Here is a 24173-nt window from a genome sequence, read left to right on the forward strand (position 1 = left end):
TCCCTAGGCGAGACCTAAAAATATCAGCTCAAGTAACCGTCAGGAAGCTGTACATGGCAGAGTGACACACACTAATTCAAACATCCTGGCAATTAGGTGGGTGATGGTGTCCCCAGCAAAGATGGGGAAAGCAGGTGACAAAAATACCCATCCCGCAGGATGAGAACTATGCATAAATGGGGAGTTGAGAATTAATGGGCAGAGTTCGGTTCCTGGAATAAGCTGGACTGACACTCCATAAAAAACAATTCTCAAACTAGAGACTGTACAGCCATCGCTGTCCTCCGGAGTGAACGCAAAATACTGTTTCTGTTGTTTGGCAGCCAGGAACATCCCCAGCATTTGTGGCAAAGGACTCTACAATGCAGATACAGACACACCACATGCTATAACTGCAGCATGGCCCATTGTCATTCTGTATGAGTGAATCGGGACAGAAAGAATGCCAATGGGGCTAATTGACAAGTCTGGGAGGAGCTGTGGAAGGCTCGTCATTTGAATGATGTGCGAGCTGGACCCAACAGTGACTGCTGTGAAACCCCTGAGGCTTCTCAGGGGGGTCATCGCAGCCAAGCTTCTCAAGGGGTCACCCTTACAAACGCCTGAATTACGGTCAAAAGGCGTTCGTGAAAAGAATTATAACAGAAAACGGACTAGACACTACAATTACGGACCATCCGTGAAATTTACGGACTGTTGGTCACAGGTTCCCCTATTATTTGCTCGCTTTTCTCAACATTTTCTCTGGGAAGAACACCTCCCCACCAGCCCTGGCAACCCCAACCAAACTCTCCTAAAAAACAGAATCGGGTTCACTCTCTTCACTCCCTGGAATTCTGGGCTAAGTACTGTTACTTCCTTCTCGTTCCATAGACTCTAGCCTCCACTGGAGAGCAGAATGTGTGGAGAACAGAAACGATAGTATCTGTGGCAATGAAATGTACAGTATTCGACAATCTTAACATGTTTGTACTTTAAATTGCATAAGTGGATAACCCCTCCTCCCATCAGGCCCACCCACAATTTTTGTAAATGTATATTCAAACTCGCGCCCGGCCAATAATTTGGTGAACTTGTTCCCCATGATAACCCCTTCACCTAATTTCCGAATCTTCTCCCAGGTAAATTGGGCACCTTCACAGCTCGTTCCTCACACTCACATTCCGTGACTCTCCCCTTCTGGTCGGAGTGCCTTGTTTTGCTTTGTATAGCCCCGCCCACTAACTCCGCCCAATGCATGACTTTCGCCATGCCTTCCTTCAATATTGTACCTTGTAATTCCGCCCACTGCACCACCTACTTAGGTATAGGGCAGTCTCTCGAGGCCCCGCCCTCTGTTGTGTTAACCATCACTGCTCTGACATTATGTTCTACCTCCAGCGATCACGCCCTCCAAGTTTAATAGCCTAAGCTAAATTCTCAGGCCCCGCCCCCTGTCCCTCAAACCCCGCCTCCTATGCGTGCCTGTGACGTCTCCCTCCTTTGGCGCCCCGGAGGTCCCGCCCCCCTAGTTTGCGCACATGCGTGTTGGTGTCCATCCGGGTCCCGGCGTGTGGTGTCGCTGTTCGGTAGGCGGGAAATGGCGCCCAAGCTGTAGCTGCTAAAGGAGGACTAGAGGAGCGACAGGGGCAGAGGGCGCCAAGAGCAGCGCCAGGTACGGGTTTTGACGAGGTAGCCTGGGAGAGGACGGGGCTTGGGTAGTCATTAAAAAGGGGAAGAGACTATAAGGAGAGACAGAGACCAGGTGAGGGCCCTGCTTAGGTACAGAAACCCATACATAGATGAGGGGGTACAGTACATAGCAAGAAATCTGTGGATGGCGACCAGTGGTTCGGCGTATATATTTACTAGACGAGGGGCCTTGGAAATGGGAACAAATAGATTCTTCAAAAGGGGCGGGGACAGGGAAGTAGCTCACCGACTCCCTGCACCTAGCGGTATAGGAAGATGTACTTAATGTCCAGGTGGGAGAATCTGAGGGGGTGGGTAACCTGACCAAGAAAGCGTAGTGGTAGTGTAGGCAGGTGGCTTGCCTGAACGCTGTATACGGAAGGAATTGTCTATCTGACTGCACATGGGAGACACATAGTGAGCCCTAGGTGAAGCTCTGTTGGGTTTATAGTTGCTGTGTGTTACGTTTTCACTCTTGCGTGTGTTTTGAACACAGTAGCCCATGTATATATTCTAATCTGCAAGTGCATGCTATTTGTTTTTGAAGTGTAGTTTTACATGGTGCTCAGTTGGTTAAACGTGACATTAATCTTCACTTTGAAAACATTTATTGCAGTTTTATGGACATGGAGTGAGTCAGAATGGTGGATTGCCTGCGAGCACATCGAATAATGTCTAGTTTGGTATTGTGGTTGACCGAACGTGTGCAAAGCACCTGTGTGTAGTTTAGCGTATGTAACACGCATTGTTGCAGTCTTGCTTACTCTCAGTCGTACGTATTGAGTTGAACGGCATGCAGTTGACTCTCCTCAGTTGTGAGATCCTATTATTTGTGTACTGCTCCAGAAATTAATTGAGCAGCTGCACTCTTACTAGTTAAAGCTGCAGCAATATGCTTTTGATAGTCGAACGTGACCTAGGTCTGTTTCTACATCACTCAAAAGTTCCAGTTGTCAGTGAAGTTTGTAATATTCTGGTTTCTGTGCGGTTGAAGCTCGACGAGATACTTGGATGTTATAACCTCGTTACACTACGGTGAAAGCTTGTATAGAATTATTGTGATTGGTTATTCGGTGAATGTCACCGCGATTTACTGTTAGGACAACTTTATAGAAGTGCACTGAGAAGTCTGATTTGTCCTTGCTGGTTAATTGTTTCATTCAACAGTATATTGTTCTTTGAGGGTAACTTCTGCAATTCATACACAAACCGTTATGTTTGGAGCGAATGTCACACCACTATTGTGTGTTGTCCTTCAAATCCTTTTGATTTCCACCCTCCTGTGAGTCTTGTTCTGTTTTATTTTATTTGAAAAGTTTTATATAGCGCTGGCTAGACCCGGAGGTATCGGAGCGCTTTAATGAGGATCAGCGAATTACAAGTTACAACATTTACAGTAGCAAGTATGACATAGGAGTAAAACAGTGATTTAACAATAACATGAGTTTGTTAGCGCACAACATATTGCTCACTTCCTTCAAGAGACAGCAAATATGAAGTCCAACCAGAATCCTTTTTTTAATCGTAGTCTTGTAGCATTCCTTTTTTTTCGTGTGGAGTTCCCCAGTGGCTTGGAATTATGCTCCCGATTTGTGTGATCCTCATTGTACCACCTTGCTTGTCTCATGTCACCGTCTGTTGTTGATTTTATGTTGTAGTATGCTCCTATCAGATTGGTTTATTCAAAACAAGAGTATTCCTGCTTGGGTCAGTATCACACAATCTTTTATACTTTTCTGGCATCTTTTCATTTATCGAATATACTTTTATTTGTGAGGGGCGTCTTACCCCCCCCCCCCCCCTACAACTTGCTATGACTTTGTCTTCGCAGAATGGAGACACAGATTTGAATTATTACTGCAATAACAGCCGTCTAGTCATAAGTTCAGTGGGACTCGAATATATGTGTAAATTGGTTACATGTAGTCTTCAATTTCAAAGATTTCTACTGCTGGCTGGTGTGTGATCCTCTCCACAGGGTTACACAAACATCCATAAAAGAAGTTTGGAAGCATATGTTTCAAAATGCACAGTTTTGTGTTTAGATTATTCAAACTTGCATGAGGAAATCAGTTTGATTTGTGAACTGTGGTCGCAGTTTTGATAACCCCAATTTGGAGCACACATTGTCAGTCCTATGGCTGAGGATCTAGAGAATTGTTAGAACTGACTGATAGGCTAAATTAAGCAGTGCAGCTACACAGTGCACACACATTGTCAAGTTACCATTGCTTTAGGTCTTTTTCTTTGGACTCCACTGTCTTCTGCTGTAAATCTTGAACAAAGCTTCAACATAAATTATTTGTCAGTACAATGATCATTGTTGCTGCTGTTTTTTTATTTCTCTGGGTCTTGAGTTTGACATGGTCCTACTTTAGACTGCAAGGATGGTAACAAGACAGTTTAATACGGTAAGGAAAGCATTGCAAAATAGTGGGTTGTCTTTGTGTTGGACAAGTTAATTTTGCTTGAGGAGTTAAGGTCTTCTTATTACTTTGCTGTGTTTCCAAATACTTTGGTTCTATATATGTGTGCTTTCCATTCTGTAATAATGAACATAAGTTCTGTGATTATAAGTGACATGCTTCTTGTGATTTTTTGTTGTTTTTTTTGTTTTAACAGTTGTCACACACCCGCTTCTTATGGAGATTTATTGGTTGTCACATACAATTTTGCAAAGTGGAATGGGTAAAGCAGTGTCATCTGTGACAGCAGTTAGTTGTGAGGCAGTCTGTGCCTTGCTCTGGTCTTGGTGGTTAAGGATTTGAACTATTTTATGTTCGGCCAAAGGTGGGAGGAGAATTCAATTTTCTACCAGTGGTTGTGCTATGTGCGGTTGTGTCAAAGTTGGTCTTCAGCATTCATCTGTTGCAGCATGGAGATGCACGGTTGACGCCCACCCTACCACATCGCCTTTGTCTATAGCTCAACTCATCAGTGTAGTTGTCACACCATTTGGATAAGGAAACACTACTATTCCCCCTCCCCATTAAGGGTTGTATATGGAGGAAGTTGTCGCTTGGTAAAAGATTGTTGTATTACTTGTCGCTGGGGACTTTACAAGTGTCTTGTTCATCATATTTTTTTCTTCACATTTTGTTCAGTTTTTCAAAGTAAAATGCAAAGTACAACATGGCAGCATATCTCCACATGTCAACAATTACAATAGCATTAATATGTGTGTGGGGCAGCACGTTCCAACAATTGAGAAATGTATCCGTAGGTAAGGGAAGCAAGACTTCACTCCTCCCCTCCACACATATATCATGGGTCTTGGTGGAGAGGCGTGAGCTGATGAGAACAAAGAGGTCGCACTCCCCTGACTTGTTCATGATTTGTTACTTAAAAAGTTTGCTTCTCTCGGTGGCCAAGAGGTTGACTACCAAAGTACAATCCCAATGATTAGCAGTTCATCCAAGTGGTAGCACTCGTGCTATAGTTCACGACAGACTTCCAATTTCTACCATATTTAGTAAATTGGCAGATGTCCCCATTACTTTTGTGAATATACCGTTTTGGGTAGCATTTGCACAGATATTTTCCATTTCTTGACTGGTAATTTAATGGGGGGGGTATCCCAATATTTTATTTTGCACAGATTGTGCAAATGTGACTTTGCATTTGGAAGGTCATTGTTCTCAATAGCTTACGCCATGAGAGTTTTGTGTTTATTGAATCTAGTGGAACTGCTGTATCGTACCACGAAGACTTAACATAAGTTGCACCCTCTGTAAGTGTGTGATGGTAATGATAGAAACATCAAATTTATTAAGATTTAGCACAATAAACCGCTGCTGTTTGAAAGGAGTTTCTAGCTCTAATGCGTAAATATGGAAGCGAACATGGTCTTTCAACCCTTCCCTAATGGAAATCTGAAGAACGTAAATCAAGATCTTGCAATCTTAATCAGATAGTGTACTTCAATTGTGATTGCCGAGCATGGATGTACTTGCAAGATCCATCAGAATAAATGTTCCCCCCTATTAGAGCAATTATAATTTTAACTGTTTTGTGTATAATATTCATTTAGCTGGGTTGAAACTATTGCTAGATTTAGTTTCTTATTACTAGTGGAAAGTCAGCTTAGTGGCTGTCTAGTTATAGATAGGCTCTGAACTACTTGTGTTGATGTACATACCTCTGTTAGAGGTAATGATGTTTTGTCTTGTCTTTTGTTACCCAAGGAATTACTTGGTTTATACAGAGGAGATAATTGTGTTGGTGACTTTTACTTTATAACAACTAGATAACACACACAATATTAGCAGTCTCTAAATATTAAGTCCTTGAGCTTCCCAGTTAAGCAGATGCAAATATTCGTTTTATCCAGAGCTAGGTCAGTTTGCTTTTCTCAAGATAGCTTCACACCAAGGATCCAGGAAGAGTGGCATATGGTTGGGTAGAAAGTTATTTTCACTTGTTGCAAGAGGTCACAAAACAGAATTGCAATCCGTTGTTGGAAGTACACTTAGACCTTTGCGTGATCGCCAGTCTAAACACGTTCGCTCTATAAAACATAATGACATGAAATACCCTATTGTTTTGCATACCCTTGATTGTGAGACGGGTGGTCAACCGCACAACTTAAGATTCCATGTGATTGATCATATGAGAATGGATGCTGGAGGGGTAACTGTGAACTTAAATTAAGACGTTGTGAAGCCACTTTGATTATGAGATTAAAATCTGTGGCGCAAGGACTGAATATAGATAATGAATTACAAAACTTTCTCGGTGATTAGAATTCTGGTATCTGTCTTTAGAGAGGATTAAGCGTGGTTCTCTATAAATTACTATAATTTCATTGTATTTCCTCTTCGGTTACTATGCATTTTTGCCTAAGATAGACTATATGTACTTATTGCTATGATTAAATAGTTATGTCTTCTGGTACTGAAATACTAGTATTGTACTAATGGGCGTTGTACTTAATGTTGAGCTGACCATCTGCTCTTTTTTTTTTTGTTCTTTTAAACTTTATTTTTAATTTTTACATGATATTACATTAGAACATCAGCATCAAAGCATACATCAAAATGTAACTCCCTTGAAAATGGAGTTGTAATGCTTGGGTCCACACGACGTCTTAAATCCCACAGAGGTGCTGGTTTACATTACAGTATCATGTAGGACTGCAGTTTAGATTATTTCGCCTTTGGACGTTCACTTGTAACAGCTAGACTCCCAGTCCCTCACTCCCTTGGTGCTCCTCCCCGCCTGTATCACTCCCTCACCCTCCACTCTCGGATGTATTTTCGTTCTGAAACTTCCTCTCCCGCTGATGGCCCTGCATTGCATAGTTCTCTCCATTCCACTAGGTCTGCCTGTAATCCTTCATCCTTGCGTGTGAGCTTCATGTGTGTTTCCTCAGCTAACGCCCACTTTCTGATCTCTCTGAGCCACACCATTATCTCTGGGCCTCTCACCCCCATCCACGTAATGGCCATCGTTTGTCTGGCCAAAACTAACATCAATTGCAGTAATTTATAGCGCAGGTTTCGTTTTTTGGGCCTGTATATATGGGCCAGTAGGCATTGCAATGGTTACTCCCTTAGGGGAAGACCTGTGACTGCATGTACTCTGTCAGCCACCCCTGTCCAAAACCGTCTCGCCACAGGGCATTCCCACGGCAGGTGGAGAAATCTTGCGACTTCCGCTGCGCTCCTAGGGCATTTACTATCCTTGTTGTGGGAGATAAGTCTCTGCTTCACCGGTGTAAAGTAAGTGCGGTGTAAAAAATTGTAATGTGTCAGTTTGAACCTAGCGTTACAGGAGACTGAGTTCGCTACTCGTTGCCCAAGCCCTCTCATCTAGTTGTGTGTTGAGGTCTCTCCCAGGCCGCCCTTGACTGTGGTGACGGTGCAGTAGAGTCCTGCTTCATGGCATTATAAAGAGGGGATATCATCCTGTGACCTATTCCGCATGTGAGCTGTACATCTAACGAATGTGTCGGTTGTGGGATGTCTGGGAACTTCCTGGAGTCCCCTTTATTGTAAATAGTGACCCATCCCAAGGGCAAAACCCTCGCTTGCCTGTTCATCTATTTATATCTATACTAATATCATAAAGAGAGCCCAAACCTTTGAGGCGGGTAATCTCAGGAACCACAGCGCCATTCACAACACCCAATACAGCGTTGGAAAGGGCAGTTGCAGCAGAAGGACATATGCTATGCAGTCGCCCACCATATACATTTAAAAGGTAAAAGAACCGTGCCAGCAAAGCAAAGAAAGGGACTATCCATCCCCCGGGAATATGTGATGATATTCCGCAAACCAACATCCCGCATACCATCACTCCGCAATTTTTATAACGCAGTACTATTACTCCGCAAAGACCTCATTTCTAAAACTTTTACAACGCGTATGACTTTATCACGCATGCCATTATAACGCAAATGCATGTGTGGTAAAGTCATATACATTGTAAAAGTACATTATTAAAACATCAAGTGTGCGCGTGTGTGTGTGTATGTATGTATGTATGTATGTATGTATGTATGTATGTATATATATATATATATATATATATATATATATATATATATATATATATATATATATATATTCACAGAAAAAACCATAGGTTATAGTGGATATATAGTTAGGAATTTGCATTTACAAAACCTTGAAAAAACCATTGGTTTTAGGCCATATATAGTTAGGGATTTGCATTTACAAAACCTTATTTTACTCGCATAAAACCATTGAAATTCCATATATAGTTATAAGCGCTAACTATATATCGCGCACCCGCAATCCACTGCTGATGATGTCACATATTACATCATTCATGACATGGTTAGTGACATCACTGATGACATCACTGATGACATCACTGATGACAACATCCAGTGACTGTATGTTTCTGTAAAGTTAAAATATGTCTTACATATTGAAGAATGAGTGGATGTATAAGTGTCTGGATGAAGGATTTAGTAGGTGCATGACTGACTGTATGAGTGAGTGATTAAATGTGTCTCACTGAGTGCATGGGTTAGTGACTAAACTGTCTGAATGTGTGCATTATTATGTCTGTTGTTCTGTAAACTGTTGCATGTGTTGATAAGTAGCTATATGAGTAACTATATGGATTATTGATTGGTTGCCCAAGTATTTGTATGGGAGACTGGGTGTGTGTGTGGGTGGCTGGGAGGTGTATGACTCTGTGCATAGATGTGTGAGCAGTTGATTCACTAGATCTATGGGTTCAAAACTGCATGTGGAAACAGCTGTATGGGCGGTTGACTGTGTGCATGAGTGTATTGGTGAGTGAATGGATATCTCAGTGCTACATGTCAAAGTAAGTACATATGTAAAACACAGTACATGTGAGAGTTGACATATATAAATAACTGTGCATAAGAGCCAGTGAATGTGTGAGTGGCTGTATGGATCATTGTGAACTTGTATCAGGGATTGTATAAGAGAGTAAATATGTGTTAGTATATGTTTGAATAAGTAAAGTTTGTATAACTGTATATTTGAGGAAATGGAGGTGTGATTGATTCTCTGCATGACTGACTAGGTGTGTGAGTAACTCCATGGATGAGTGACAGTCTGTGAGTGTCTGTTTACACTGATTGTATCTAAGGTTATATTAGTCTGAAGAGGTTCATCGTATTATCACATGAATGATATCATCAGTGATGTGATCAGTCATGTCAAATGAGATGTTTTCAGTGATGTCATCAGTGATGTCACTAACCATGTCATGAATGATGTAATATGTGACATCATCAGCAGTGGATTGCGGGTGCGCGATATATAGTTAGCGCTTATAACTATATATGGAATTTCAATGGTTTTATGCGAGTAAAATAAGGTTTTGTAAATGCAAATCCCTAACAATATATGGCCTAAAACCAATGGTTTTTTCATTGAATTTTCAAGGTTTTGTAAATGCAAATTCCTAACTATATATCCACTATAACCTATGTTTTTTTCTGGTAATTTCATTGGTTTTTTAATAGCAAATATGAAAAGCTTTAAAATGTCAAGTACGTGATAGATAAAAACATTTTCGTATTTATGCACGCTGATGTGCTTTGAACGCTGCACCCCCCCTCCCCTCTTTTGTCTTAGTAGTACTCTCTCTTTGCAGATACTGAAGGGTAGTTAACGCAGGCCTTTACCCCCGTTGTAATCCGTCGTGCCTGCTTGTCTCTCCATTTGATTGATTGTTGTCCAAGCATTTACTGTTTTAGAATTGGTTCTCTTTGGATCATTCTCTATTTACAAACAAGCACAAAGTCGCAATACTCTGTTTAGTCTTTGCAGATAGTGAAAAATCGTGTAAAAAAATAAAAGTAATCGAGCAAAATCAGTAGGCCACTAATTGGATCTCTTTTTGACCTCGCTAAAATAGAAATATTAGGAACAACCCTTCATGAGAAATACGAAAATAGTGAGATGAACTGAGCTCCACACCATGAGGGCTGCAAGACAGCTCGGCTCCATCACCCATCCCGCACAAAATAACGACAAACCCTATGCAAATATTAAAAATATAGACAACACACCAGCAAAGAAACAGGGTAAAACATTTTATTAAAAAACTATTTACATAACGTTGGTTTATAAGATGATGTCAGTAGTGGACCGATGTGTGAATAGGTCGAAAGCAGCACAAGGCTCCAAGATCCGGATGGCAAGCTCCTGGATGTTGGGTGCCATAGTTCAGAGTTCTGAGTTTGAGCCTTTTTCAATGCCTGTGCTTTGTTGAATCAAAATGGCGGCTTGACACAAAGCTGACTCAAGCGTTGCTACTGATGCTATGCAGACCAAAACTGGTTTTCAGTTTGTCCATTTTTCTAGATTTTTCAATCCAAGTTTGGTTGACTTTGTAGAACGATGGCTTCAAATTTTCAACATACGGTGTGGTGGCGCTGACTGGGAGGGGGCGCTTCGCTCCTGCCCCCTCCCCAAGTAAGATTTTCATACGTGAAAGTACGTTAATGGTTTTGGTCCCTGAGTTGCTTCGATGTCACTGCCATTCTCAAATGGCATAAGTTCTGGATGTTGGGTGCCATAGTTAAGAGTTCTGAGCAGCGCTTGTAACACTGTCTGAAGCTTATTTCCACCTACTGCAGCTTCACTATTCTCAAAGTAAGTGAGTGTCGTTTGTGGACCTGACTGCATTAGAAAACAATGTGATATGTTACCTTCCTAAACAGCTTGACGGAGGCCCCTGAGGGGCGGTGTGATGGCCATGGACTCGGAGAAGACGCTTGGCTCCGACACCCTCCCCAAGTCTTATAGCACTGGTGTAGCCTGAGATCGCCCCCGACATAGGCGGCCGGCTCCTGGGGTCCGGCGGAACTTTTTGCCTTTTGATGACTCTTCAAATCTGAACCTTGTCCCATCCAGCTGAGTTGCGCCCACTCTTGCGGCTACAGCGTCTTGCTCACCATCCAGCTGAATTGCGCCCACTCTTGCGGTGCAGCGATAGGCGGCTGCCACAGGACTCTCAAAATGGCGGCCGGCTCTTCGGTTTTGGGCCTGGTCCACTAAAATGGCCCTGGGACACCTTTGAACTCGGACGCTTCCCTGATAGGGCTTGGGTCCCATTCTCGAAAAGCGTTCCCTCAGCCGTGAAGATTCTACAAAAGTCTTGGGGGCCTCCGACTCCCGCAGGCTTCTGGTGGGGAGCGGCTGCCATGATTGCTCGTGGAATGGCCACGACGGAGCTACGAGATGGTAGTGGTCTCATGCTGACGCCAGCTTTAGTCTGAAACATCCAGAAACACTGTAGACTACCAATTCGATCAGTTCCGGTAGCGCCCCAACATGACCCGGAAGAGAAGAACTTGCCCTCCCCTCTTTGACTGATGGTTCTTGTTGCCTGTCCCCTCTGTTGTCATTTAACAGAACTTTTTGGACTGCTGAAAGGGGTTGTGTTCCGAACGCTGGTTGGTGGAGACATTTTGACTATATTCTTGACCTACGTTGTCGCGTAATGCGTTATATGACACGCCGCGTTACCGCACCCGGAAGTGATCCGAGGCGCGGCGCGCAGCGCGTAACGTAAGCATAACAGGTCATGTGACTTGTTAATAAAACTTTTCATTGGTTCATTTTACTTTTCAGCCGATTCCGTCCACAAACGCCAAAGTTATTAGACATAGGATTAATTCCCTATGGGATTTTTGAAAATTCTAACTATATATACCTATTGGCGATAGCCAATATAAAACATTTATTCTTTTAAATTGCATTATTTATATTCTTTCTATTTATTATTTTATTACCCTTTACACCCTAAAACTAATCCCACCCTGCACCCTTTAAATACCCCTGCACCCCATAATCATACCCACACTCCTTAAAATACCCCAACACCCTTAAACACTAACCCATGTTAACCCTATAAATATACCCTGTACCCCAAAACCCAAACATAACCCTAAAAATACCCCTGTAGCCCAAAACCCACACCTAGCCGTGAACCTTATAAATACCCCTGTACCTCAAAACCCAAACCTACTTGTGAACCCTAAAAATACCCCTTTACCCCTGTACCCCAAAACCCAAACCTAGCCATGAACCCTAAAAATACCCCTGTACCACAAAACCCAAACCTAGCCCTGAACCCTAAAAATACCCCAGTAACCCAAAACTATATCTGAACCCTTAAAATACCCAAACACATATACCGCAGTACCCCAAAACATATACCTTTATACCCATACCATATCCAAACATAAAAAAAACATGATTTTACCATTCATGCATTTACAACGAATTTCGTTGTAAATGTATGCGTGGTAAAAGCATATAAAATGTAATGCCATGCGTTATAATGGCATTGCCGAGTCATGGTACTTTCGTAATGAAAGTATGCAGAGTGATGGTATGCGGAAAGAAAGTTGCGGAATAATGGGTCTTTACCCTCCCCTGGTAAGTACATTGGTGGAACGGCGGCCCATATCTCCAGCAACATACTCATATTTTTTTCACCACCCATTTGAAAAATGCACAGGTCTCTCATTGGTGGCCAGCACCGACATACACTTTTAGACACACCTCCCGCCACAAGTTCTAGAATTGCGAACTTTAGAGCTGGGGAGCTACGTTCGAATCTCGGCATCAGCTCAGCATCCTGTGATTCCAGGCAAATTGCTTTGTCTCCCCGTGCCTACCACAAATGAATGTGTTCTTCTGTAATGTAAATTGTGCTCACGCCATATTGTCGAGTTCACGCTATATAATATTGCAAGGAAAAATAAAGTAGGGAAACTAGAGTTCACACACTACTGAATGCGCACTCTTAAGTGCATCAGCAGTGCACTGTGAATCGGAGCGTTTCTCAGGCCTGTAACAGATAAGAAATGCTATCAAAACGAAATCCTACAAAACAATATACTACTGGCCGGCAGCAATTCATACCCGGACAACGTCGGGACTGACTGCTAGTATGTTATAAAAGTCTCATTCGGGAATAGGTCTGAGAGGACCTCACAGCCACCATTCTTCCAGGCCTGATTGACATGTGTTCCCATCTGTCTGATGGGGGCAAGGATTCAGATCAGCAGCTCTCTGAAATAGCGCTCTGCGTTGCACCTTCTCCGCAAGCCGTTGCCAAATGCTCGCTGTGTGTCACACTAGATAGGGGAATTCTTCCTCCACCCTTCATCTGCTCTATTGGGAGGGCTACTTGGTCCGCGCTACCCGACAGCAGTCGCTTTTCCCAATTTTCCCCTTCCATCAGCCAATGCGCGGGGTGCTGTAGTTGGGTGGCTTAGTAGTATAAATCAAAGCATGGGGCTTCCAGGCCCCCCTTCTCATATCTACATGTCAAAATATTAAGGGCTGCTCTACTCCTTCCCCGCCCACAGTAGTGAAATCAGGATCGTGTTCAGTTGCTTGAATACTCAGGTCGGGATCAGGGTGAGCAAGTTTTGGAATATATAAAGGCACCAAGGGGGCAATTTTGTCTTTGAAATAGCTGGCCTGCCCATTAAGGACAATGGTAGGGTGTTCCAGAACTTCACTGATGAGCTGACCATCATTGTTTATACTAGTGTTTGAAATGTATGCGATTGACCGTGTTTGAGTGGAGCAATGGTACCAGAGTATATTGGTGCGATACTATACACATTGCATTTCATCAGGTGATTTCTTCGCCCTGGGTGGCCTTCACTCTTTTTGGATTAGTTTATCTTGCTTTTGGGCTTACAACTCTTTCTGTCAGTATTGTGTTGTAACGTACTTCTAAAGATGTAATGGTAGTGCCTTTTTAGTTAAAGTGCGTGGGCACATTGCTACCCATTCAGTAAAGAAGTTATATATAGTGGTCTCTGCTCATCGCTAAATCTGAATATGCATTCTAATAGAACTTGCAAAGACCGCAAGGGCTAATCTTCAATTTGTAACGTTTTAACTGGCATGCTTTAAGCCACATTTTATTGTTTGCTTCTCTTTTAATCATTCTTTTACTTCATAAAATTGTATATAATGTGATTTGTGCGACCTTTTAAAGATATGTTTTATATCTAAATAAAGGAATTATTATTATTATTAATATATAGTGGTTCTTTGACTATAGTGTTACTGTGCCGGTCACTGTAATTTGTAGAAACTAGGCCACTTTAAAATAGCTGCCGGAATTAAAAGAATAGTATTGAAAGGAGTCTGATGGTGACTTAGTCTCTCCCATGTATCTAGTTATCATTCAACACAATTTATTGATTCCTGGTAGGTATCAATTAGTGTTTATTGACGTGGATTTGTTTTGGGCATTGTAGTGAATGTGTTTTCCATAATTCAAATGACAACAGCAAGCACTTCACTGATTTTATTAATTGACAGAGGAAAGGGACTGATTTTAATAATTGACCGAGGAAAGGGTCACAGAGTTGTGGTGAAATCCACCCTTCTTGCGACTGTTTTTAAGTAAGGAGTTTAATAAAATCACACCTATTGGTGACACAACACATTAAGAAAAACTGTAATTGAACATTTCTGGTTAATTCTTATTCTATATAGATAGTTATCCTGTAGTCTGTTTACAATATTTTCGTATCATGTTTATTCTACTTATTCAAATTTTCCCTATAATGATAAGTGTTTACTCTAGAGCCCTCTTTCAAGACTCTTTCCATGAAGTCTGACAGACTAACCATGTCTTGTTCAGGCCTTATTCACAAACAGATACTACATAGCGTACAAACAATGTGTGAAATCTGGTTTCATGAAATATTTATCTATTGTACTTCATCAAGTAAAGTGTTCTGATTTGGTTTGATCCTATTATGTTTTGTGTGTTCATCACACTTAGGAATTAGATAAACAAATTGCTTTTCTTCTGATATATTTTGAAAACAAACAGGCATTCTGCAGCCTTTAATTTCGCACGCTGTCCCTAGCACTATTTTTAGACCGTTACATTTACAAAATTTATAAAATCCTCTAACTCTACAGATCGAGATAAGGAAACTCTACTCTCCTGGATGAAATAAGCAGTAACTTGTAAGAAGATGAAAGCTAAAATTTGACCCACCTTTGAATGCACAGCAAATATGACAAGATAAATACAACTTTAAAGACACCCTTATTTCATATTCACTTCCCGAATTAACAGAACACCTGTTCTTTGCCAGTTTGAGCTCTCTGGTCAGAACAATTCAGTATGCCCTAAAAAAGGCTTGCCCTGATTACATCTGAATTTCGAAGTAGATCTTCTCGAGCCTCCGGGCGGTTTATTGTACACCTATTGTTTTTGGATTTCCATGCGATCTGGTAAGCAGAGAAAGGTTGTGCTTCAAATTAGAATTGTTAAAAATACCTACTGGTAACATTGAAAGAACTACACAAGAACAATTGGGCCAGGGTTTTATTGAATCATAAAGGTAGCTTCCCCAGAAATATATAGATAGATATTCAATTGCACCAAGGCTGTGTTACGGCACACACATTCTACCTAGCAGACCTTCCTAAAATTGTATTACATTCCCACTCTTTCTCACTCAAGATGGGGATGCTTACATCGTCTATGTAGATGACCTTGTAATAATGGTCAGGACCCCTATATGTCTCAAGAAGAAGCAGGCAGATTTTGAGGAGTACTGCCAAAAAATAAATTATGAACCTAGATATAAACTAAAATTATGGCCTTTGGGAGAAAGCAACATGAATGAGCACATGTGGTAAATTGGCCAGCCAGGGTAGAGCCAACCTCTAACTAGAACTATTAGCAAATTGTTTTTAATAATGTCACTATCTTGATCTCTGCACATTTTTAAAAATCTCGTTATCAGGGTATAACACAGATCATACAGAATGAAAACATGTGTAGCAGTACCTAACAAAGTCAGTTACAGTAGTCTATATGATTTTAATAGGACAAGTGTCCTAATGATAGATACTTAGCTAAGCAGAATAGCAGTGGGGTCCTGTATTAAATAGACAGTAGGGCAGGTTCACATGGCTCACTCTACAGTGTTCCAGTCCGTTGTTGCGCTATGAAGGTAATGGGCTATGAGAGCGCAATCCTGAGAGGGCAGGTAAATGTTCATTAGTTGGTGACACTGTCAAATATTCGTTTTTTGGCATTCTGTAAGAAAGCGATGATGGACGCCAATATGGGTGAGAGGAATGTGGATAAGTTGGAGGTGTTACAGGCAGAGAGAATGGAGTCTTTATGGTGCCAGTATTTCTAGGTCATCTGGAGGAGCGGGTATATCCATGAGGGGGGATCCCATCAGCCCATTGAGCTGAAGGGGGTGGAGACAGTCATTCAAGGCAAGATTGTCTCATCTTTGGAGCTTATTATGAGAGGCATCCGCAGCGTGTCCCAATTGCTAGTGATAGTGTTTGCTGCGACCATAGGCCTCTTCTCAATTAAGGACTGTTCCCTCACTCTTCTCCCAGTGGAGAAAAACCCTAGTCGTGTGGTTTACCACAGGTGGCTGAGGTGATTGCAACTTACTCTCTCTGACAGATCTACCCAACATCCGGTATCCACTAATCTACCATACATCTGCCATGTCTTTCTCTTCCATGGTAGCTTCCTGTTGTATCTCTCTAACACATTCTAAGGTATTGTTAAACTTTGGTACTTCAGGGACCCATCTATCTGGTTTTGTAACCTACATTAAACTATATTCAGATCTAGCGGTTTGTTTGGCTGGCTTTTTTTCAGTGGAGTACACACAATCATGGTGTTCTTCCCTTGAATCAGTGGGGAGGGGTAGCACTGTGGCCGGGTTCAAAACATTGCAACGTTTCGGAATTATATTTGGAGCAAAAGGTGTTAACTCATTTTTTTGTTTGAATATATTTTATTGCATTTCTTTCATGAGAATACAGGGGAGTAATATAGTTTACCTGCGACAATAACACAGATTTCGTCGGCGTTAACATCAGGAGCTGCCTTGAGGCCGTTTTTTCCTGGTTTCAACAGAATCAGCTAAGATGCAATTTGGATAAGTCTGTGATTCTTTTCTTTGGCTGCCTCCCTGACGCCCACTGGAAATCTTGGTGGCCTACTGATATGTACACTCATTCGGCCACCTCTCTGGCAAAGAATGTGGGTGTAAAAATCGATAATGGGTTAACCCTCAAACCCCAGATTCCAAATGTAGTCGGCCAGTGCTTTGGCCTGTTACGAACCCTTCGGAAATTTCTTCCCTTTCTTTCCCATGGCCATAGGAGAATTACGGTTCAGGCGTTGATCGGCTCTAGGCTGGATTACGCCAATGTATTTTATCTGGGCCTTCCGGAATATCTTCTTACACGCCTCCAATATGTACAGAATTCGGCGGCAAGGGCCATTTTTGGCCTTAGCCGTAGTCCTCATACTTCGGCTCTTCTGAATTCGCTGCATTGGGTGCCGGTGCGCAAACGTATTCATTTCAAGACTCTTTTTAATATAGTTGAGGATCCCTTGCCCGAGATTTTGAGCTTGAGCTTTAGGATTGTAGCCCAGAGGACAAATGAGATCTGATATAGTTTGTAAAAAATAGTGATGGGGCTCCATGTGCTTATCCAGTGGAAAATGGGTGTACCGGCCGCCCATTGACCACAGTATATGCATGGCCTCCATTGGTCCGGTAATATATGAAAGCGTAGGTAGTATTTTGATAAGGTAAGTTTAATTATTACCCTTGTCCGTGACATGTTCCACTCCTTGCCCGTGGCAATTGGGCAGTAGCATGGGTATTGAGTGGATTCTGGAGAAGTGCAGCACAGACTTTTCCGAAATTGGTTTGAATACAAAATATTTATAATACATTTAAAACACCTCTTAAAACCTGGTGTTTACTTAATTAAAACCTGTTTGGGGCTATATGGCCGATGTGAGTGTAGAAAGCGGCTGATATATATTCACGAGGCCCATTTTGCCACTATTAACGAGGCGGGTCCTATTGGGAGGTCATCCCCCCTTTAAGTGGAGGACAACATGGGCCCACCTTTATCGGATTCATCGCCCTTTTAATTTTATTTCTAATCTAAACGGCGAAGACCTAATAATAACAAGGCAAATAATATAATTAAAGAAAGTTCTCTAAAATATATTTGGATCATATTCCTTCTGCCCACAGTGTCAGGATCCAGTAGCGATTGGAGCCCCAAGGAGCCCGCAAAAAATATTTTAAGAGTTAAAGATATTGTTTCCCTGAACCACCTGGGCCACATCGTGAGGTGGGTAGAATCTCTGGTTTTGCCGGTCTTACCTGTAAAGATGATAATACATAGGTTAGGTCAGGCATGTAAGAAGACATATGTATGGACAGGAATGTGTATGTATGCGGAATGAACGTATGAAGTTTGGAGGACCCTGAGGACAGTTATGTTTAACCAAATTTACATAGTGAGTGGAAACTGGCCCCACATGTCTTTGAATTTTTTCTGTATATACCATTTATAAATAACACGGGGTGTTTTCAGAATTTAGCGATACAATGTATGCTTGTTCATATAAAAGGAACAGTGGGGATATATTGCTCTCTTTCCAATGATGTTGGGTGGGGGAGGTAACACCATCTTTGATCAGGATATTAGGTTATGTAATTTAACATGGGTATATATTTAAAACGTATATTAACACATTTTTCTTCTGATTAGGGCTACCTGGTGTTTTGTTAATTGAAAGAGACCCTTGTATATAATTTGTCCTGAAGAAGGTTGCTTAGAATAATAAAAGGGCCATCGGAACGCATCGACGTACTATATGGTGTTGCATCCAAGAATCCGATTGGGTGGTGAATAGATGAAATGATCTGTGGACACCCATGAAATATTGTTATAATGAATTTGATGGGGAGTAACCAATTAATTATGTTTTTATGATTATACACTGTTGTTTGTTCTATTATATTTATGTTTCTTTTACATTGTCAATAGATTGGTTTTTTTAATTTAATTTTTTTTTAAATTTGCTTACAAATGTATTTTTAATCCCTGTGCTAACTATATTGAGTATATTAAAATGTGTTTACTTTTGTATATCAGCGGTTTCTGAGTATTGTTCTACACAATTGACTACGGGGGCCTTGGATGATTATCCTGTGTGTTGTTTATGGTGATATCAGTTCTGTCGTGGACGAATGCAATTGAGTGAATTGGGTTGGATGGCTAAGATCAATTAATATTATTGATCTCAGTTCAGTGATAAATTTGTCCCCAGGAGAAATTTGCTTTTTTTTCTACCTCTGGTACACCTTCTCTTGGGTGTGGGTTCGCGCCCATTCTCTTTTAGACCCGATAATCGGGGTTACCCAACGCAGGTGCATTGCATAAAGCATTCTTTAGTTGTTGAAAAGCATGCTCACAATCTGTACAACGGAGTAGGTTACTAATATTCTTAGATGTTAGAGCAAGCAAAGGTTTTGGAATTAATGAGAAGTTAGGTATCCACTGCCTGCCAAAGGAAGTCATACCTGTAAAGGCTTGAACATCAGATTGGATTTGGTGATTTATTTTCTGTACCAAAACAGTTCTTTAAGGGTTCGATCTTCTACCCCCCCTTTGACAGGATGGGACCTAAATAGGCAACCTTCTATTGACAATATTGCATTTTAGATAAGGACACTTAGTGTCCTAGGAGTGCTAAATGATGTAACACATTAACTGTTGTCTCCTTGCAACCTTCCTCTGTATCTGAGGCAATTAACAGATCATCCGTGTACAGAGCCTTTTGAGGAGGTAAAATGGTGTAATTGTTTCTGCAAAGCTCGACTATATATCAGGGGTGTGGAATGTATTAAAATATCTACTTGTCCATGGGGCAAGTTGCTTCATAAATCTACTTGTCCTTTAACAAAATCCACTTGTCCCTTTGGTTCCATGTGGTTCGGCAACAAATTATAGCAGCAATCTCATTATATAAGAGCTTATATAGCCTCTCTGATTATGCCAGTGCTCATACCATAGTGGTTCTTGAATGCTGGCAATCCCTTTATGTTGCCATGTTTCTGCAGATCTACATACTGGGACTGAAGGTAGTGGTAAGCAATGGTTCCAGGGTTGGAGTGCCCTCAAGTCTGTGCAAATATACTAACTTGCATGTTTTAAGGGGTTTCAACAACTTTTCTCTAATCTTTTCCTATACTGAGAAATGTTGGAAATTTACTCCTGACAATGGCAGACGTAAACCTTCTTCCAGAGTTGGGGAAAAAGTGTTTGATGGGAAAATGAGCATGAGCAAATCTACACATGCATATTTGGTCATGATAAACTGCAGTTCACAAATATTTTCCAGGAGTACATTTCTTGCCCTACTTCTATAAATTCTTGTAAATTCACGAAAGCCATATAGCTGCACTTAATGCAAGGACATATACCTAGGGTGTACTTTGAGACTTTTTTCAATAATAGGGCCCCATATTTGGTCTGGCGTTAACCATAACCTTTTAAGTTTATTAAAATTCTCTCTTCCTCTCTCTGTATCGGCTGGCTTCACTGTGAGTGACTGCATTAAGCTCGTTCACACGGAGTATATTGGCACACAAAGTAGTTTTGTTCAATGGTAGTAACTAATGTGGCAGTGTGTGCTCTTTTAGACCAATTTTTTTTGCTTTTGCCAATGTTTGTTATAATGGTGAGGGCCCGGCAGCTCTCACATCAAGAAGGCTTTACAAAAACCATGCCAAAACAAGTCACGAATTGGCAAAATTAAAAAGCTGACTCTAATTTCAGACCTACTGGCTTTGCCAATGCTTGTTTATTTTTTTCTCATAATCTTATTGAAACTGGTTACACTGATTTTCCAATATGAATATTTTTGCGAAATACTAGCATGCATCAACACATTTTACTAAAATGATGCTGCAAAGAAACAGTACCTGAAATTTCACAGTAGTTTAGCAAAATGTATTTTTTTCCTACTTTCGTTTTTTTAGGAACATTTTATATTGAAAGCAAAGAGTCATTAATCTTGCTCTCAAGCTTCTGCAAATATTTGCATCTAATCAGAGCATTCTGGGAGCATTATGCATAGCCTCATATTGCTAAACTTTGAAACCGTGAGTACACATTTTTATGCTGTCAGTATACATTTGTATACTGTCAGTAGTGCAGTCAGAACTTACATTTACTTAGAGCGCTCACCCTAATAATGAAGGCTTTCAATGAATGAACCAAAGATACAATTCTGAACAGCATTACCTTGGGCACACAAATAATAACCTGACTTCAGGCTGTGCCCTTCCATGGCCCTTAATGTGCTACTGCAAACTGGCAGCCAAAGGGTTTCTGGTGCTGGGTCTACTTGTCCCAAGGACAAAATGCACATTAAAACTTGTTGCCCTTGACCCCAAACAATATGTCCTGGGCGTCAGGCTATAGCAATTCCTCATCCCTGATATATACTAGGGCTTTCTGTATTCCCCTGAGGAGCTAGAGTAAATTGAAAGGACAGCCCTTTGAATGAAAGTGAGAAAAGGTATTGACTTCCTTTAGCAGTGGGCACAGTAAAAAATGCATTTAAGTCGAGCACAATAAAATATTTGGCTGAAGACTGAATCGTGGTAAAAGTAGAATTTGTCAGGAACAGCAGAATATTGGGGTACTACAACTTGGTTTATGGCTTGAAGATCCATCACTAATCTATATTTATCAGGGATTCCCTCAGTCTGGAAAATCTTTCTTTATTGCCATTAATTCATACCTACTCCACGGAGTATGGATATATTGGGGAATGGGGTTCTGAACAGGAATGCCAGCAGCAGGGAGTGCAGGAAGGGGGTGTATTTCCCTAATGGGATATTCCCCATTCATTTTTTGATATTTTCTTCTAACCTCAACACTCCAATGCAAACAATTTTCAACAGCCCGGGGGACAACTGGGGAAGGAATCACGTGCCCTTGCGCATCATGCCACAATTGTAACACCTCTTGTGGTGTATTTTTATTACACTATGTCCACCAGTCCTCTAACCTTTCAGCCATATATTGAATGTGTAAGTTATGCTCAAAAGCATCAAACCAATTTGCAGTAGGCATAGCCGTATTTATGGTGGCATTATTTGACATCAATCCATCAATGGGCAATCTGTTTTAGCTCTTCTGGGTCAAATCTAGTATTTGGTCTGTCCCTCCAATTCCCACTCCTATCTCAAATTAGTACTATGCTTGTAAATTAAAGGTGGGGTACCTGCTGTTGTGTTTTCAGCAGGTTGGGATGTAGAGGAGGTTTTTCCAGTCACTAGCCTTGGTAGAAAATGTACCGGAGGGTAGTCGGTACGTTTGGTGGAATGGAATAAGACTTATATTGCGCAAACTTAGCCCGGGTGGGCATCAAGGCGCATAGCTACACAGAAATATAGGCAGATAAATAAAAGGCAGATAAGGCAGGAGGTAGGTTTAGTAAGCCTGAGAAAAGTGCCAAGTCTTCAAGGGCTTCCGGAAAATCGACAGAGCGGGTTGGCTAGACAGTTCAGGAGTAAGACTATTCCATAGTTTCGGGGCAATGGTAGAGAAAGCTCGGCCACCCCATCTAGATTTTTTAAATCTGGGGACAGCCAGAAGATTTTTCGAAGAAGACCGAAGTGTTCTATTAGGGATGTAGGGGCTGATGAGTGTTTTTATACCTTCCGAACCAGCACCAAACAAAGCTTTATGAGTAAGACAGATGATCTTAAAGGAGATTCTGGCTTGTATAGGAAGCCAGTGAAGTCTCCTGACCAGATGTCATCGCTTCCCCCAAACCTGAGAACCTCTGTCTTCTCCCTATTCAGTTGAAGGTAGTTTCGCACCATCCAATTTGAAACCGCCTCCATACAAGTTCTAAATTTGGCGGCCGCTTCTGTGATGGGTAGGGTGGAAAATACGATAATCTGGGTGTCCTCTGCATATGACAGGTTTTGATATCCAAAAGATCGTACTACCTCGGCAAGTGGGGTTACGTAGATGTTGAATAAGATAGGGCTCAAAGAAGAGCCCTGCGGAACCCCACATTGCACGGTCTTAGAAGGGGACAGAAAACTGCCAAGCTTTACCCTTTGCTGTCTCTGGTGGAGAAAAGAGGACAGGAGGCTTAAAACACTTCCCCCTCACTCCTATTCCCCCTCACTCCTATTCCCCCTCACTCCTATTCCCCCTCACTCCTATTCCCCCTCACTCCTATTCCCCCTCACTCCTATTCCCCCTCACTCCTATTCCCCCTCACTCCTATTCCCCTTCACTCCTATTCCCCTTCACTCCTATTCCCCTTCACTCCTATTCCCCTTCACTCCTATTCCCCTTCACTCCTATTCCCCTTCACTCCTATTCCCCTTCACTCCTATTCCCCTTCACTCCTATTCCCCTTCACTCCTATTCCCCTTCACTCCTATTCCCCTTCACTCCTATTCCCCTTCACTCCTATTCCCCTTCACTCCTATTCCCCTTCACTCCTATTCCCCTTCAACCGTTCGACCAAGATTGTGGGGGACAGGGTGTCAAATGCTGCTGCAAGATCTAAAAGTACCAGCAGCGTAGTCTGTCCCCTATCAACCTCCAGGCGGATGGTATTTGCCACGACCGTAAGTGCTGACTCTGTGCTGTGCGCAGCCCGAAACCCATGTTGAGAAATATCGAGAAGACCATTTTCCTCTAGATATGTAGTCAGATGACAATTTAAATGGGTGCAGGTATCGCTTTTACTGTTTGTGACTGCCGTTGAACAGCAGGCGGATTAAGTATTGATCTGAGTGGGACAGGCAGTTGCTGACCCGGTAATGGGGTTAGAAAAATGTATACATTTTGTATGGGTACTAGAGGTGAATTTCCCTGCTGGCCCATCTGTAAGTTGTATATTTTGTGCCTGTGCAGCAGGTATAGGAACCTGTGGAAGGTATGGTGGGGGATTCTCCAATAGTCTTTGTTAATCATCCCTGTCCTCGTGTTTCTCTTATGTCGCATATGTCTTGTAAGTTGTCATTCTAAACTCTGTCCATACATTCAATACTTTCAGTTTGTTTTAATTGATCATGTGCTTTTGGATTTTTGCAACACTCTCTGTTCTCGAACCTTCTCTTTTTGTTCTTTAATTACTAACATTGTAGCATGTTTTTCCTATTT

General features: G+C 41.7%; 1 protein-coding gene across 2 annotated transcripts in view; it reads left to right on the forward strand.

The window, feature by feature from the left end:
- The first annotated feature begins 1524 nt into the window (after nucleotides 1-1524).
- The window catches only part of CTDSPL2 (CTD small phosphatase like 2), a 459434-nt gene continuing 436785 nt past the window's right edge, over nucleotides 1525-24173 (forward strand). Inside the window, exon 1 of one of the 2 annotated variants that reach the window (XM_086957909.1) lies at nucleotides 1525-1654. The gene's annotated coding sequence lies outside the window, so the exon portion shown is untranslated. Of the gene's footprint in view, nucleotides 1672-24173 lie in introns of both variants that reach the window. The other variant, XM_086957910.1, reaches the window with a different exon arrangement.

The sequence above is a fragment of the Lissotriton vulgaris genome, chromosome 2_1 (genome assembly GCF_964263255.1).
Source record: "Lissotriton vulgaris chromosome 2_1, aLisVul1.2, whole genome shotgun sequence".
NCBI lineage: Eukaryota > Metazoa > Chordata > Amphibia > Caudata > Salamandridae > Lissotriton > Lissotriton vulgaris.